Genomic DNA, 18,746 nt, shown 5'->3' with positions numbered 1-18,746 from the left:
TAGCGCCATTATTTAACGCCTGGGTATGGGTAGGCGTAAGGGGACCTGTAGGCATATTTCCATGGACAGAGACCAAAGAAATTGCCCACAGGTGCCCTTCCCTGGCCCCAGGGACACCCCCACCCACCCCTACTGATACCAGGATGACACTTAAGGATGGGGGACCCATCCCAAGTAATTCCTGGTAAGTATATATATTTTTATTTATCCAACACCGCTTGGGGCCCTGACTTGGGGCCCCCTGCACGTCGATGGCCCTAATGGCCATGCCCCGGGGACATTAGTCCCCGGGGCATGGCCATTGGGGTGGTGGGCATGGCTCCTGTCTTTATTAAGACAGGAGGCATGTCCATGGGGGTAGTGCACCAGACAATGGCGCTACACTGCTTAGAGGAAATTTTTCTGCCTCTGAACAGTGTAGTGCCATAATTTGGCGCACAAGCCCTACTTTCCCCTACGCCTCCTCAGCCCTGTTAGCGTGTTTTCCAAGGACACTGACAGGGCATTAGCACCAGCTAGCGCCATTCCATAAATATGGTGCCCGGCCAGCGTCTTGCAATGGCGCTAGCCGGCGCTATACTTTTTCACGCAAAACTGCGCTAACGCAGTTTTGCGTGAAAAAGTATAAATCTGCCCCTAAATAACTAAGGCAGAAAAAATGCTATCTTTTTAAAGGTAGCAGTATCAAAATTGTAATAAAAAATCTGACTTCACCTTAAGAGAGGATTTTTCATTACAATTCCAAAGACATCAAACATGAAGTGGTTACCTGTTCCCATTTGGAAGTTACAACTTGTTAGATGTAATAAGGGAACTCCAATGTTATCTATGAGAGAGGAAGGCCTTTCAGTAGTGAAACACAAATTTAAATTCACTACCAGGACATGTAAAATCTAAAAGTGCATGCCCAACGTTTTAAATACACTGTACCCTGCTCTTTGGCTTTCCAGAACCTACTCTATGGGTGACTTACATGTATTAAAAAAGGAAGGTTGAAGCTGGCAAAATTTTGTATTTTGCCAGGTCGAAATGACAGGTAAAAACTGCACACAGGCTGCACTGACAAGCCTGAGACATGTTCAAAAGGGCTACTTGGGTTGGTTGCACAATAAGTACTACAGGCCCTCCAGTAGCATTTAATTTACAGACCCTGGGCACATGGAGTGCTACTTTACTATGGACTTAATAAGTCTTTCTAACTCTCGCACAAGAAAAGAGGGCTGTTCACAGTCAAGATGAGTATTTAGGGGTATTCTGGCCTGTGACTGGTGCATGTATTTGGACTACTCATTTTTTCCATTGGCCACGTTCGTTTGCCTATTGGGATTTGTAGTTTTTCTGTCTTGACTGCTGCTATTGAATAAAACAAGAGAAGATAAGTATAATAGGAGCCTCTTGTCTTGCCATAAAATTGAGATGAAACATATGTTTATGAGTTAATAGGGTTCACGGTATTTACAAGGGTCCAAAAACAGTTAACTCATTTGTATTGAAGTTACACACTGAGGGCCATATTTATGAGCCCCTTGCATTGCTTTTGCCAATTGTAACATTTTGCAGGTGCAGGAATAATGGGCGCATTCAAATCCTTAATCTTTGCTAAGCCTAAACAACTGGTTTGTTGTACAGTTTCATTTAGAAATATCATTTGAATAGGTATCAGGCATGCTCTGAATAAAGCTTCCTTCCCCCTTATTTGCCAATTTCTAGTTCCCCACACACTTTTTAAGTCAATTGACTTCAGCCAATATTCATAGCCTTCTATAGCCAACCGGGAAACAAAAGATTCCAAATAAATGAATTTCGTATCTGTCAATAATATATGTTCATTTTCCATTGATGGCAATTTAAAATAGTACTACTCAGCATTTTTTAACATTGTTCCCAGAAAAATATGCAAACTTTACCAAATATGTTTTAGAACTCCACTGTGGTAGAGTTGGACAATGTTCCCATTGTGTGTAATTAAAGATAGTCTTTGGGATTCTTGCTCTGTGAAGGAAATGGTGGCCATAATTTTTATAGCAAAACATATAACCATAATTCTCTTTAGATTGATAAATATCTTAATTTTCAAATACAGTATAATACTTCAATTCAGTCATCATAGAATCAACTGTTTTCACATCCCAGTCACCAGAAACAACTCCAGGTATTATTACATAGTTCATTGAAATTTTAAGCACATATGGTATTTGAATCACCTCTGTTGGGCCCTAAATATCAATTGTTACTTTATCCCAAACAATCCCATCTGGAATTGGTATAGCGGAAACGTTCACAAAAGACAAGTCTCTGCGGACCTTGTGAGAAGAAAAATTGGGTTTTAGGCCCTCATCCACCAGTTCAACTGATGATCTTTCAGGAAGAAAATGACCATGTATTAATAGAAAAAATGTTATGACAAAGCCAATCCAAAGAAGGAAAGCTAATACAGTCAAGGAAAGCCACAGATAGTTCCATGGAAAAATAAAGTATTTTGTTTTAAGCCAATTTATGAGCTTACATGTTTTTGGCAGTTCAGATGTAGAAGAGGCAAATGAGTCTGAAAAGGTGACGTCGGCGAAGTATCCAGAAGCAGTTTGTGCAAAAGCTGGAGCCATATTTGTAGGAGGAGAACTGGTAGGGGTCTCCCGCAGTGGTTCATAGTAAATGACACCATCCGTCTGTGTTGAAGTTGTGTCAACTCGATCAGTACTTTCAATATTATTTGTTTTAACAGTGGAACAAATGCAAGATCATTTTCCACCCTCCCCAAGCTCAGAGAGGTGTCAGCGTTGCTGCTTAAAACTTCTATGGGGACTTCTTGACCAGTAGTGAGAGGGATTCGGGAACTACTGGCTGTTCCTCTTGGTCTGCTGTGCAGGATCAGCCACATGGTGTAACTTGACATTGTCGATAGATACAAAACTACTTTCTTTAGCACCAGCCAACGGTGGTAGAATGACAGTTCTGGTACCGTGTATTCCCAAGACTGGGATCGGTACACGAGAAGAAGGACCAAACTCCTTTTTCACATCAACCTTTTCACGTACTAGATCCCCAATCTTAGGAATCCAGCTGGTAGGTGTTACTGGCATATCCTTAATTCCTGTGGAGGCAGCATTGGCAGAAGCATTGTCGTCACTGAACTATTGTAATTCCTGCGAGACAGTGAGACATTAATTTATGTCAAAGGGTGTTTTTGCCACCTCCACACCAAGACCATCAAGATCTGGAACATACATTTGAGTTCCGAACAGACACTCGTATGAAGTACAACCCCCCAGGGACCTTCTAGGCAGATTATTCAGTGCTCTCTGGACTCCATATTGGTTGTTAAGCCAACTGTGACCCGTAGATAAGACTCTGGCTGTTAAGGACTGCTTTAAATCACAGTTTTGTCACTCCACAACACTATTTCCCTTGGGATAAAATGGAGATGAGTAATGGAGTTGTACCCCTAACAGAGCCATGATGTCCCTAAATACCCTTGAGGCGAAATCAGGGCCCTGGTCCAAGTGGAAAGCCACAACTGCATTTGTACTGATAAAGACTTACAAATCTTTAATAACAGTCTGAGCGTCAGCCGAGCGTTGTGGCCACACCCATAGAAATCTGGAGCAAGAGTCAACAGCGACTAAAATTTATTTGTATGCACTATCCGGTGTTAGGGAACCACAATGGTGCAAGTACACACATTGTAATTTTTTGTTAGAAATTAGGAGGGGTGTGTGCGGTGAGTGTTTGACGGTGGAACCCTTAATTTGTTGGCAAGTTGTCACAACAAAGGACATATTGCTTGCGCTGTTTGTATAGACCAGGCCACCAATAACGTGCTTAAAACAATGATATTGTAGCTGCCACACCAGCATGGGCAGATGCTACCCCCTCATGCGCTGCTTTAATCAACTCTGATCTTATGTCTCTGTTGGGAATTACTCAAACCCCCACACTTGGTATCTTTACTTCGGGTCTAGGCAGCCTCCCATTCGGTAGGAATATTTAGCAGGAAATGCTTTTGGATAGGGAGTACCTTCAGCCATAGCTTTCACAGCAGCCCATATATAATTGTCTGGTTTCACTCCTGAGCGAGTTACTGCAGCAACAGCAGCCGTAGCTACTGTTTATTTGGCAGCTTAATCGGCCAGTGTATTTACAGCAACATGTATTCCAGTGCGCTAATGTCCAAGTGTATGTACAACATGGACATTTGGTAGCGTTTCCTTCAGACCCGCTACTTTCCCCAACTACTTTGTTTGATGGTGTTGCCTTTTGAATCTCTGAACACGTTCTGGCGCCAGTAATGCAGGTATTCATTGAAGGACTGGACACAGTAGTACGAATCACAAACAATCAGTGTTAACTGTGCAGGATCCGTATGTTCCAGTGTCATCACCAGAGCCTTTAGCTCTGCTAATTGTGCTGTGCAATCCCCTGGGGTTTGTGAATAAGTATGTTGGGGACAAAATGTATTATCCTCCATATAGCCACTTACCACTGCACAAGCAGCAAGGTATTTATGTTTTGTGCCAATTGCATGTTATGCTGAGCCATCGGTGTACATTACTCTTTGACATTGATCAATAGGCAGTGTATTTGCTGGAACTTGGTGTCTAGTTCACATTGCAAAAATCCTTGAGTTTGTAATTTTGGGTCAAAAATGTAGTCTACATCAGTGACAGTCAAAGACGTTGCCCATTGAATCTAACGTGGATGTAATGCTTTCGCATTTGGAATGTTGGCTTTAGTAACAGCCTCAAAGGCTGGGATTGGAGAGACAACAATAATGTGTTTGCCTTGGGCTAGAGGTCTTTCTTTAATGATGGCCATCTGAACAGCAGTGAGTATTTTATCAGTGGGAGAAAAGCGCTGTTCTGCTGCTGAATACAAATGTCATTTGTATTCAACCATGACTGTCTCACCCTCATTGAAACTTACATAGGTGATACCAATGGCACCAGCAATTACTCTGATGACCAGATGTGTTTTGTTGTCCCTTGTTTGTAGATGTTGTGCTGCAAGCATGTCTGTTTGCAAAGCTCTGAGAATGTGGGTTTGTTTTACTGTCCAAAACTTTACTTGAAAAGTTGGCACTTATTAAGCAATATAAAGGTTTTATGCATGATGCGTAATCAGGAATGTGAGTACTGCCAAAATTTAGAAAGCCCAATAGGGATTGTAGTTTTTTAATTGTATTTGGAGGTTGTAACTGTGCACATTTCTCCAGGAATTAAGGCGCAAGTCTCTTTCCTTCACTTAATAGCTCATATCCCAAAAACAGGATGCTAAGAAAGGCTATTTTTCTTTTTTTTAAATTGAATTTGTAGCCAAACTCGGCAAATCCCACAACAATGTGGGCTACTCATCGTAAATGTTGCAGCAATTCATTATCCGTGAACTAGATATCATCTACATAGGACAATGCTTCAGGATCTATGTTGTGCAATATTGAAGTCACACGAGCTGTGAACAGCCCTGGACTGTTCTTGTACCACTGGGGTAAATGACAGAATTTTTTCTGGGAGCCTAGTGCGCTGAAACTTGTTAAGTCTCTACTCTCAGGCTCTATATTTTCGCAGAAGAAACCATTGGAAATATCCAGGGTTGTTTTGTATTTTTTACGCACTATGGGCCATATGTACGAACACTTTTTCCCATAGAAACAGAATGGGTAAAAACCTTTGCTACATCTGGCCCTATGTTGTTCATGGGTGCTGTGCTATGTGAGTTTTCTATAGCATATGTGCATGTATGACTGTTTAAATGTCTGTAGTCTAAGACTATTCTGTACTAATGATCCGTTTTAGCTACTGGAAATAATGGATTATTCATGGGTGAGACACAGTGTTTGATTACGCCCTGGTACTCCAATTGTATGAGGATTTTCCTCACAGGTGCTTTTGCATCATGTTTTATTGGATAATGTAGTTGTGGTTGGGGTGATTTTTAATAGGGATCACATGATAGGGCGAATCTTTATCCCACCCTAAGTGGTTGCAATATAACGCACGTGCCTGCGCCAATGCCCAATCGATGGTGTAGGATTCTGCAAGCTCCTCGGGAACAAGAGGCGAGAAAGAATGTTTGATAACATCTTCCCCATATGGGCAGGTACAGACAAATTCAGGTGGCCAATACCTTTTGGCTAGTAGAATATCATACATGATTACGACACGGCCCCAAAAGATTGTGTCGATTGTGTGTGCAATGTCTCCTTCTAACTGTAGGGTTACCGTGTACACCCTATCAGACGTGGAGACACGCATATCCGCAGTCTCTACTTGTAGGAAGTCATCAGTTGCTTTCACCTCCAGATGCTCTAGAAGATTCCGGTGAACTATTGTGACCTCTGCCGCGCTGTCTAATAGCGCTAATGCCCACTTCTTGTTCTTCAATACAGCCCTCTTCTTGAGTGGCATGTCAGACTGCAACTGCTGCCACTTTTTTCTTTTTGAATGGGAGTTTTTGTTGGGGAAGTTTCTCTTCTTTTTTAACAGAAACTTCTGTTGAGCGTTGTGATTCCTGTCTCGGTTTCACATACTCAGTTCTTCGCTCTGACCGCCCACCTCTCTCACTGCGTTTCTCTGATGAGTCCTGAAAGGAATGAGATTGACGTGCATCAGTATATTGATATCTGTCAGGTGTTTTTATATTATATCTATTTCTGAGATTATATCTGTTCTGTGGGGTCTCCGTATGAGGAGATTCTACCCTTTTTTTTTTGGTGTTTGTTGTTTTTTATCCCAGCGTTTCTTAGTATCCTTAGGTGCTTGCTTGGTAGAATCTTTATTAGATTTACCTTAAAATTGTGGTTTAGTGGGTCTGGCCCCCAGACTATCTCAATCAATGCTAGAGTAGGTCTCTGCGATAATCTTTGGCAGCTCACGTTCTTGATCCTGTGGAGGAACATCCTGGAGCCACATGCGTACTGCTAATGCACCTGCTTCCCCTTTAAGGTTACTTAATATAATTGAGGATACTGTGCAAAATTGCCCATTAGTTGCATCCCCAAGTCCAGGGCCAGGGCAGCCCCATGTTCATCTTGAATTTGTTTCAACACTTCCGGTAAATTGGCAAATGTCGGCGTACCGTGTGGGGGAGTATAGAGCGTGGCAAATACCGTGCCCCATGTATAACAATTATCTACAGTGGGACCCATCCCAAATGGCAAGCACATAGTTAATATTCTGTGTTTATCCTGAGGTCCTGTATGGGGAAATACTTCTTCCAGCACATTTATTTTTTTAGCTAACCAAAACGGAATTTCTTGTCGTTTGGCAGGTACTTTACCCATGATCGAACATACACTTACAGAATTATTACCTGGCGTTACTGCATGTGGTTGTGCTGGTGCAGCACATGCTGGGTTTGTGTTTAATATTTGCATTACAAACTGTACTAATCGTCTGTATATTGCCATCAACTCAGCATATAAGCGACGGACTTCAGCTACCAGGCCAGGTAGGACCATCATTCCTTAGAGGACCTCACCTAACGTGTAAAATTGTGTGGGGTAGGACGCCATCAAGCCAATTATTGTTTTTCATAAGATAGAGGTATTTCTAGATAGGCATATGCTCTGTATTGTGCAAGTAGGTTTGCAGGTGTATAGTGATGACATGTATTTGTGTTCCCATCAACTGCTGGAAATGTGACCCAAGAATAAAAAAGTTCTGTTCTATAGACTGGGTGAGCCTCAACAATACATGCGATTGGACCCCCTGGGCCTTTAGGCCATGTCTCAGTAAATGTGGAGTAAGGGGTGGTCACATATTGACTGCAATTGCTATGTGTTGTTGATTTGCCATAATGAATGGCCAATCGTGTTCAGAGATAAGCCAAATGGGGATCATCCTTTTAATGGTTCAAGCTTGAACAACCTACAGCGTTAGTTAGGAACTCCCTACTTAGCTGAGGAGGAAATCCTCAATATTACGGATATCTCGGTATATAGTACTGAGGTGTTTTTGTATGTAGTGAGACAGAGATACTCAGGAGGACCCGAAAATTAGAGCCTGACCAAACGTTGGCAGCGCCATGTCACGTAGGATCTCATTATTATAATGAGACTACTGGATTTGAGCAGCAGAATCTCCTGCGGGATGGGGGACCAATTCTAATCCACTATGGGTGACACCTGTCGGTCCAATCTGGGTATTGCTCCGGCTAACTAGCAGTGCCTCATCCCTACCCACAAGCAGGGATGATTGGGCAGCTGAGCTCATGACACAATTGACTCCTCAAGGACATCGTGGTGACTCAGATTGCATCCGTTTCTCTCAGTTATATTAGTGTCACATTTACAAGGACAAGCAGAGGCAGTATATGTTTCAATAAGGTTTTTAATGAAGCAACTGCATCTTAGATACTAAAGCATGTACTGCAATAACCAGGACGATAAAGCATGACAGAATTAAAATTGTGACAAGGAGAGTGAAGCATAGAAATAACGCTACCGTATTGTCAGTAGAGTGAACAGACTAATTCCTACCTAGGCTATATTTAGAGCACAGCATGTTAGGCGCTAGTTCTGCCCTTCAGGTTCCCCTGGAAAGACATCATCCCCCATACCTGAGCAAAAGCCTGAAGTCTGCATAAGCAGCTGTAGCGAAACATTCAGCAATCAGCATATAGTGGTGGTCATCTGGCTGGAATTTCCCTCTAACGTGTATGGGACAGTGAAGTGTTTTTATAAGAAAACAGCGGATGTTCTGAGAAAATGTCCCTACGTAAGGATGTGTATGTTTCTATGAATACCAGTGACAAAGCTTTACCACATTTACCCTGAAATCTATCTTACTGCAGCCTTGAAAGAAGCACAGAGTGAAAGAAATGCCTTGTTTAAGAATGCAGTGCTGGCCTAGGCAAAGAACAGCTAGAAAGAGAAATATAAAACAAGACCGCGAATGTGGCTATTGTTAAAATAATAAACAAAGCTGAATAAAATATGTCTAGGGTAAAGTGCACAGCTGCAGGCTTGGTCTTGCTAAAATCACGTGCATGGAGCTATAACTAAAATGGCTACACAACAATCACAATTTCCACTCACTATTTATCCAGATCCGGATCTCTATCCTCGATCTGCTCTTTCTTCTCTTTATATCTGTATTCACTTTTCCTACTCTTATTCTTCTTTTCTTATATGTTTTTTATAAGTGCCTTTTTGTCAGTAAACTGCACTTATTTTTCTTGTTTTTGTTCCATGTTTCATATAATCACAGACATAATTTTTTTCCTCTCCCTTTTGTGCAGCACATCACCTCATTCCTGCATTTTTCCCCCATGTTTCCAACATGTTTAATGTTGTCTTGTGCAATGTTTGTGGACTTGGACATCTGCTTAAGTGACAAAAGGTAATTTGTCATTTATCTAACCTTGGCTCACAAGTGTAAGTTTGCTTTTTCTCCAGCAGTTGGTCTCAAAGGTGGTGTCACTATTCTATGCCATAAAGCCTTGAAATCGCATGTTATCTCTACCAAGTGTGATGCTGCTGGAGGATGGGTGTTGGTTAATGCAATCTTTGATGATCAACACTTTATTTTGTTTAATGTTTATGGCCCAGTTAAATCTGATTCTGAATGTTGGCACTCCATTGAAGTGAAACTGGCTAGTATCTCTAATCCTAATATCATTATGGCTGGTGATTTTACCCAGTTATTTAATCCTTTCAGTGATAGAAAATCTAAATACAAGTTTAAACCAGACAAAATACAAAACGTATTTCAATCAGTGATCACATGTAGACTTGTCTTTGATGTTTGGAGGACCCATAGCCCTGATAAATTGAAATTCTCTTTTTTCCAGAATATGTTGTCCAGAATTTATTATAAAGTTGTGACTAAAGTGTGAGCAGTTGTTTAGATTTGCCAAGAAACTAGGCCATAAACTCCTGAAAGAACTGATTCAATTATACAGAAAGCAAATGCTTCCCTGTAGGTACCTACAGTGCAGGGGTATGGGTTTAAGAGCCACCCAGTCATCTACAGGTTATAGAAAATAGACTCCTCAATAGAGTTCTGGGCTTGCCCAGATCAACTTAAAGCTTCTACTCAGAAGCCGGCCTAGATTATTTGGAAAAAGGGGTAGGGATGGCACCACTCATGCTATGGTTTAAGGTTTGGTCACGCCCGAGTTAATTTTTTCACAGAAGCTCCTGGAGGATTGCATCAGATATAGCAAATATCAGTCCATCCCCTGGATCTTATATCTTAAGAGCACACTATGAGAAATAGGCCTGAACCACCTCTTTGAAATCCCTAAGAACATATCTTTGAGCACTAAGGCTCTAGTGAAGGCCCTCTTCCTGACCCACATGGATATTACAAGATGGGGAAAGATGGTGTAAATGTTGAAAGTTAATTTGTACTGCCTATAAACCAAATGCTATGGGATGGCACCATATCTGACTTCGGTCAAAGACCCAAATCACTGATTTTACCTCACACAACTTAGAATTAATACATTAAATTTTTCGGGGGCATTCCCAGTTGCAGATTCATGGTTCTGGTCATTGCCTTGTTGTCAGTGTGATGGGGGTTTTAGACAATCTACAATGCACTTTATGTTATTTTGCATGCTGTATTATGCTTTTAGAAAATGTTGTTTATGCCCCATTCTTAGAGAGAAACACCCAATCACATTTCCTGAGGGTTTTATGATGATACAGAAATTGGCACCTCCAACAGTATGTTTTGCCGTCCTGAATTTTATTTTATAGACCCTGAAATTACGGGGAATGAATGCACAATGACTGATGAAAGTGGATTGAGGAGCCCACTGCTTTAATGGATTTTAAAATGTTTGCTGTGTTTTTAACTGTACTTGCATTTATTTATTTATTACTGCTGTGTGCTTTTATGCCCCTTGTGTGGCCGAATAAAGTTGACCTGACTGACTAAATTATTGCTTCCTACATTACACTCTGCTGAATCTGCTCCATTGTTTTATCTGATCATGGTCCAGTAATGGCCTCCTTAGATATTTCTACTATTCCCTACAAAACTAGTAGATAGAGGTTTAATATTTCTTTATTATCAGATACTCAAGTTATTACTGAAGCCACTACTTTTATATACGATTTTTTCAATGTAATACTCCTAATGATACTTCTTTTTCCTATAATTGGGATACATTTAAAGCTTCATTTCAAGCTATTATTTCTTTTTCTGCCAGAAAAGAAAGTTTAACTGCTATTCTTCTACTGAAACAAATTAAAGAACTTGAAAATGCTTATTTCACTTCGAAATCTCCATTTATGTAGAATCATTTTATAAAAGCTAAATCAGACCTTAATAAACTTGCTACAATTGATGCCTGTGAATATTTTACTTAAGGTCAAGCCTAACTTTCATTGTGGTCAGAATAACGAAGGTAATATGCTTGCTGATTACTAAAACTTAAATCTGATCTCAAAGCTATAGGTTCCATTATTAATGATTTTGATACTTCTGCGTTACTCACTATACTGATATAGCTCACTCATTTCAATCCTTTTATAAAATGATATACCATGAAGATACTGTCCCTTCTGAATATATAATTTAGAACTGTTTTGAGTGCCTACCTAAACCACTCGTCCTGATAAACCTGTTTACAGAATTAGAGGCAGATGTCATATTACAAGAGATTTTACATGCAATTAAAATTCTGAAAAGGGGAAAAGGTCCTTTCTACTGAACTTATATCCTCCTTCTTTCCAGCTTTTTCTCCTAAATTCTTGGAACATTTTAATTTCTTTATTTCTGATTCCAAAACCAGCTTTTTTGTATGCCTTGATAACTATAATCCCCAAACCAGATAAAGATCCAACATTTTGTAAAAAAAATATATAGGGCAATGTCACTTATAAAGTGTCATCATCATCATCATCACTTTATTTCTATAAAATTATACTATAAAAGTGCAATACAAAACAGTTAAAAAAAATAGGGATAAGAATAAAAGTATTAAAATGTTAAATAGTTCTCTAAAATCAACAAGTTTAAAACAGCAAAATGCTATACCTAAAAGTTGCCATAAATATAAGAATATAAAAAAGGCATGCAGTATCAACTGGATAATAACTTAAATATCTTGCTAGCCATACATTATGTTTCACGACTGTGGTCTGCTATGCCTGCTACTAATATCTGTTACTAAAGTTTTTTTTTTTTTTAATCCCAAGTCTAAAATGCCAGATAGATTCGAGAAATGTAGCCAAAGAGCACGCCATTTGTACAGAAGGATCTGACTTAAATACTCTCAGAGCAGGTAAGCAGTTCCTAAAACCCATTCATTTGCATTGGGGGATGATCCAAAGAGCCCTCTGTTTGCGATATGCGGGACATTGAAAGAGGACGTGGATCGCAGATTCTTAGATCTCACAGCTCATCGGACATAACTTGGACCTGTTGTTTGAATCGGACCATTTGTAGGTTAGAGTGCGCAGAGGAAGAGACCCTTTTCTAAATCTAATATACAAAGCGCGTGCAAGTGGAGAGGATATACCATCCATTTGGTGCTCGAACTCATAATGGCATTTAATTTGTAAAAAACTATCAGTCATAGAGCAAGGCGAAACTTTGGCCAAGTGCGAAGTTTGGGCATTAAGCCAAAATGCGTTCTTCAGGATCTGTGTAGCATTTTTGGGGATAGAAGAAGGGTCCATCCAATTGGTCCCCAAACCAAGGCGAAATAAAAGACCATTCTACATAAGCACACCACTTAATTCTTGTAATAGAGTTGGTGCCCACCAAATTGGCCAACCCAAGTCTGTATGGGGTAAGAGAGTCTAATGACGATAAACAAATCCAGTACAGCAATGGCCTTAGGGCGGCAATCTGGTTAATTGGGAGAAGATTTGAGTCCATTCGGATAGGCAAGGATGGGGTGCTTGAAGGAACTCTTAGCAACATCTTTAAAAACAGGTTTTCAACCCTTGCCAGATCCTCCAGATTACAGTGGCCCCACAACTCAGCTCCGTATAAAGCCCCCCCCCCCACCCTTGCTTGAGATTTGTATATTTCTAAAGCTGGGGTCATGGCAAATCTGGGGGATTTGGCTGCAAATCTCACAATACCACCCACACTTTGTTTCAAGCACGTTGCTGATTTCTGGAGGTGGGCATACCATTTATGTGAGTCTTCTAATTTTAGACCTAAATAATCAAAAAGTACCCACTCTTTCCAATATGGCACCCTCTAAACGAATAGGTCTCCTGATCTTATGCTTTTTATCCCCAAACACCATATACTTGGTTTTTAGTGGATTGATTTCTAAGTCATGATCTTTGCAGAAATCTATAAACCTAGAAAGCAAATTAGAGAGACCTATAGCTGTTTGGGATAATAGCAAAGTGTTGTCGGCAAATAGTAGACATGGAATCTTTTGCCCTCCCAGTTTGGGGGCATCACTAGAACATTCCAAGAGGTAGGGGATACATGCATTGATAAATATACGGAACAGTGTAGTGGCAAGTACACAGCCCTGCCTCACGCCACGATTTGTGGGAAGCTCTGGGGTTAGTTCACCTTCCGTACCCCATCGAATTCTGACACAATTGTCAGTATAAAGATCTCTAATTATATTTAGCATAGAGCACGGAACACCCACACTACTCATAACTTCCCACAATTTGTGGCGTGGAACAAGGTCAAAAGCAGATTTCAGGTCTACAAATGCCACAAAAAGGTAACCTAAATCCACATCAACAATTTTCCATTTTATACACGTATAAAGTATGGTTACAAGATTTGTGCCAAAATCCTACCTCTGATTTAGAACCTGCTGTTCCTTTTGTCGTTAAACTTGACCAATCAGGTTTTATAAAGGGAAGACTTGCATCTGACAATGGTAGGATGCTGCCAATATTATTACTCTAGCTAGAAACTCTACTGCCCCACTTGCAGCACTCTTATTAGATGTTTGAAAAGTCTTTGACCAGATAAATTGTCAATTTATGTTCAGCACCCTTTAATGGTTTGGCTTTGGCCCCAAATGTATTTCTTTTATAAAGTTACTATATTGCAAAGCTCGGGCTAATATTTTTGTTAATGCTTGTTTTTTCCCTATCCTTTCCCTTTAATATTTGTCCTATGTTTGGAACCTTTCCTGAAACAACTTTGTTGAAATGCATTTATATCTGTTTTTATGCATGGATCTCTGAAAGTTAAATTATCTCTGTATGCGGATGGTGTCCTACTACATATGTCCAATCCTCTGACTTCCCTGGATCCATTTTTCCAATAACCCATTGTACTCTAGTATCTCAGGATACAAACCTAATTTTAATAAAAACCAAGGATTTAACCCCTTAATTCCCATTGTTATCAACACACATTTGCTACTTTCAACTTTACCTGGAGAACCTCTGAAATTAAATGTCTTGGTATTTAGTTGCTATGTTATGATCTACGATACATGCAATATTTTTTGACTTGGTCCCCATTGCATTTATAATGGTGGAGAAGACTTGACATTATTAAAATGATGATTGTGCCCCATAGACTATACACCATTTCCATGCTACCATTCAGAATTCCTAATTAACATCCACAATTTGAAGGAGATGTTAGGTTCATGGATTTTAAAGTCTATCACCAGTCTTTTTTTAATCCAACAGTTTTCTGTTATGATTCATGATTTTTATGATCAACCCCTACCAAGGTAGATTATTTTTGACCGTTTCTTATTAAATAGTTATTTCTTTAACGGATATTATCTATATGTCCACTGTACCTTTATCACTAAAATTCCAATCTTAAAATATTTACATTTTTATTGAGAACACTATTCTGATAAATTGATGTTTCAACAAAGTTTCCTGTCCTCCTCCATTGTTATAATAACTTTCTTCAAGAACATAAAAGTTATTTTATTTGAAAAATTGGAAGGATCACTGCATTATATACGTTCACAACATTGTGAAGGACAATGCTATTATAGCATTTCACTACTTACAAACACAATAACACTTACATGATTCCTTTTCAAAGGAATAACAGTTAGTCTCCTCTTCAATTCAATGTTTTCTCTTCAAGTACCACATAACACATTTCTCATTACCACCAGTATCAGTTTTACCTCCTAATAATGTTCTACATGGTAATATCTCAAAAGCTACCCTTATGCATAGGATTTTATTATCTCCATACTTCATTATCATGGAAAGATGATTTATCTGTATCGTTTTCTTTCCAATTCTAGGATAAATTGTGGATTAAAATATCCACTATTTCTGAAGCTGCTTGACTTAAAAGCCATTCTTTTTCATTCATTAAAGAGCTGTTCAAAAGGAAAACATTGCTAAATTTCCCCTGTCTCTCCTTTATGCTGACCCTGGTCTAAACATACTGGTTCTCTAGTTCATATGTTATATGACTTTTGCCTTGTTAAGACTTTTTGAACTTTAGTGCGGTCTAAATGTTTGAAAATGTCCCAATATAACATTCCATTAACAATGCAAAATGTTTTTTCTTAGTTCTCCAGCTGCTACTGTTGATTGATTAGCTATTATACTTCTACAGTTAGATATTTTCATTGCACTTTCTTTTAAAGTAATTCTCTCATTTGGAAAGAACTACCTGTAGTCACATGGTGGAATTTGTCTTTGATGAACACAGAATACATAGTATTTCTTCTTCTAATTTGCATCAAAATATTAAATATGATTTATATTACCTGCCCTTTACTACTTTTCTTTCCTCGCACTATTTACTTTACTAATTTATTTTTTCTCCTCTTCCCCTGTCCTTCTTTTCAGCTTTCCTCTATTCTATTCTTCTTTTTGGATCTTTTTCCCTCAGTGTTTGTATAAAAACAAAAAATGTAGTATGTTGGATATCTTTCTTATGCTGGCAATTCCTTTAATATATCTTTTATTACATAGTTGTTAATCTTGTCTCATAATTGCCTTGTGAAATTGCAATACAAATTATTTAACAGAAAAATACGTGATGCATAAGGGCGTGCAATTTTTTCTATGGGAACAATAAGACGCATCATGAATAATTAACATATATGCAAACACTGTAGTGGATGAGTATGCAAAGAGTGAGGTACGGTTAAGAACTCTGAATAATAAGATATGTTAAATGCTTGTGCATGTAATGCCATACTGCCAGGACAAAAAGATTTATTCTGCTTAGTTTTATTAGTGAGCTACAGTGAAATAGCGCCAATCAGTGAAAAACTAAGTGGAGTGAAATAGTTTATCACTTGATGTACTTTGGCCCTAAATATTAAGCTGGTGCAAATTATCACAGACCAAACAAATCCACCATCCTTTTTACAGATAGGAACCCATTCACTCTATGAAATGTCTCCAAGATCTCTCTTTTTTTAATAGAAAAGTTGAGACTATAAGACCTACAATTTTGTTGGAGCATTTGTTATCAAAATTATTTTTTTATTGGTTCACTGTTCTGATACAATTGCAGAGGGGGCGTTTTATACCTGGCTTGAAAGAACGGTTGCCTCCCAGAGCTTTTTTTCACTATTTCAAAAAAATATACGTACAGTGAACTTCAGAGGAGAAAATATTGCTTACCACATACTATTAGCTGTTTGTTGTCTTGTTGCACCACTTGGGAAGATCTCCCATTGTAAAGCATGAGGGAGCACCTTAATCAAATAGGTTGAGACAGAATATTCCTTGGCTAGACCAAACACAAAAAGGGACAAGAACCATTGACTCAAGAGCAAAAAACCAAGATAGATAAGAATGTTATGGAATCATGTGTGAGGGGTGGACACAAAACCCCGTCTAAGTCTACATTGAAAAAATGAGTCTCTTTGCCACCAGATAGCTTAAGCTGTTTGTAGGTAAAATGTATAAAAAGCTGTGGACAACCCAAGCACATATTGACTTTTATTGAGCACAGCACTGGACAACAATTCAGCTTTAGAAAGGAAGAGAATAACCTACACTACCCACTATGCCTCTACCTAACAGGTCAGATCCTGGAATCAGCTTTCCTATTCCACTCACACCCTATCACATATTTCACTTCTATAGCACCCACCCTCCTATTCTCCCTGTTCGCATGAAAAATAGTGATAAAGAGGAATATGATGGAAGGAGCATAACAGCTAAATGAAGTGGTGGAGTGCGGGCTGACAATATAAGATGAGCCATGAAATTAAAACAAATGGGAAAGCATTGCTGTGAGAAACTGGGTTACTGGTGGAGTGTGGTGAAACTCTTCTCAACAACCACAATTCCATTTGGGGTGAAGTCACAAGCAAACCCCAACTTTACCTGTGTTCAATCCTCTGGTAGCTTGGCACAGAGAAGTCAGGTGTAACTTAAAGGCAAAGTGTAAAGTATTTATGTAGCACTTCAACCAGTAATAAAGTGAAAACACAAAACAAGAAAAATCCCACACCAGTTTAGAAACATAGAGCAAAATATAATAAATATGTCAAGACCAAAATGACAAAAATCCTATCAGTAGAACCAGAGAAATGCAATTTTAAATATTTAAGTGAAAATTGAAGGAAAAAGCCCAAGACACCACTGGCGACTATCTGGTCATGTGAGATGGAGAGAAAGTCACAAGTTCAGGCCAACCGCAAAAGAGCGCAGGCCTGATACAGGGACCATTAGTACAGCTCAAAGTTGCGTTTGCAGTCCAAAGAAAAATGTCCTGTTCATAATGGAAAGTGCCACGAGGAGTGGAGAAGCATCGCAGGTGGCCACCAGTGTAGAGCAAAGAACAGGTCTGGCATCATAAACCATTGTTGCTTTACTGATAATCCTGTGGTCATTGCGAATGGGTGGGCCAGAATATTGCGCAGCACTTCCTGTAAGCGTTAGATGCTACAGTGCGAAGAATCAGTTTGACAGAACTTCACCTTAGCAGGCAGTGCAAGTGACAAGGTTTTGGTGCCAACTGGTCCACTTGTAGTCATGAAGAAAATCTTAAATTCAGCTCCTCTGAGGCCACACCAAGTGTCCAGGGCCTGAGGAGCACCACTCTGAACAGGAGGCCATTAGGCTAGACCTTGGAGCCACTCTTGGAGTTCTGAGCACAGCTCAGACAGGAGGTCAGCAGGGCAGCAGTCCAGCAAGGAAGCAGTCCAGCAACTCAGTAGTCCAGCAGGGCATCAGTCCAACAGAGTGGCAGTCCTTCTAGCAGCACAGCAGTCCTTCTTCCTGACAAAAATGCCTCATTTATGTGACGAATATCCCATTCACCGTATTATGATACCATAATAGCCTATGGAGATAGTAACAGATGGAGTAGCCAGCCCACCAAACTCTAAATCAGGCCCAAAGTCTCCACAGGTCTAGAACTGTACTGAAACGTTGGTGTTTGAGATACAATAATTATACCACGTGATTCCTTTGAAGTGGGAGAAGCTTCTAGAGGTTTCCCTTTGAAGTAGACAGGTTTACTGTCTCCACTGCCCTGCCTCCCGACCAACAATGGGGGTATGCAGCCCTTTGTGCCCAGCTCTGCCCTCCCATGCTGCCTGTGTTGGCCCATCCAGGCATACCTAAGCTCTCTACTCTCTAGGATGAATACAAAAAGCCCAACTGTCAGCTACACCCAGCCACTTGACCCAGAGACAGGCTGCAGAAACTAATTTTTAAGGCAGAAAATTTTCAACTTTCTAAAAGTGTAATTTTAAACTTTCTAACATTGTAATTTAAAATCAGACTTTTTAAATTATGTTTATATATCAGTTTTAGCATACATTCAACAGTACAGCAAGATTGAGTCAAAAGTAGGTCTACAGGTGAGCATGAATGGTTCAGGTAATGAGATGTACAATGCAATAAA

Source organism: Pleurodeles waltl, chromosome 1_1 (assembly GCF_031143425.1).
Source record: "Pleurodeles waltl isolate 20211129_DDA chromosome 1_1, aPleWal1.hap1.20221129, whole genome shotgun sequence".
Taxonomy (NCBI): Eukaryota; Metazoa; Chordata; class Amphibia; order Caudata; family Salamandridae; genus Pleurodeles; species Pleurodeles waltl.
Note: the sequence above shows the minus strand (reverse complement) of the source record.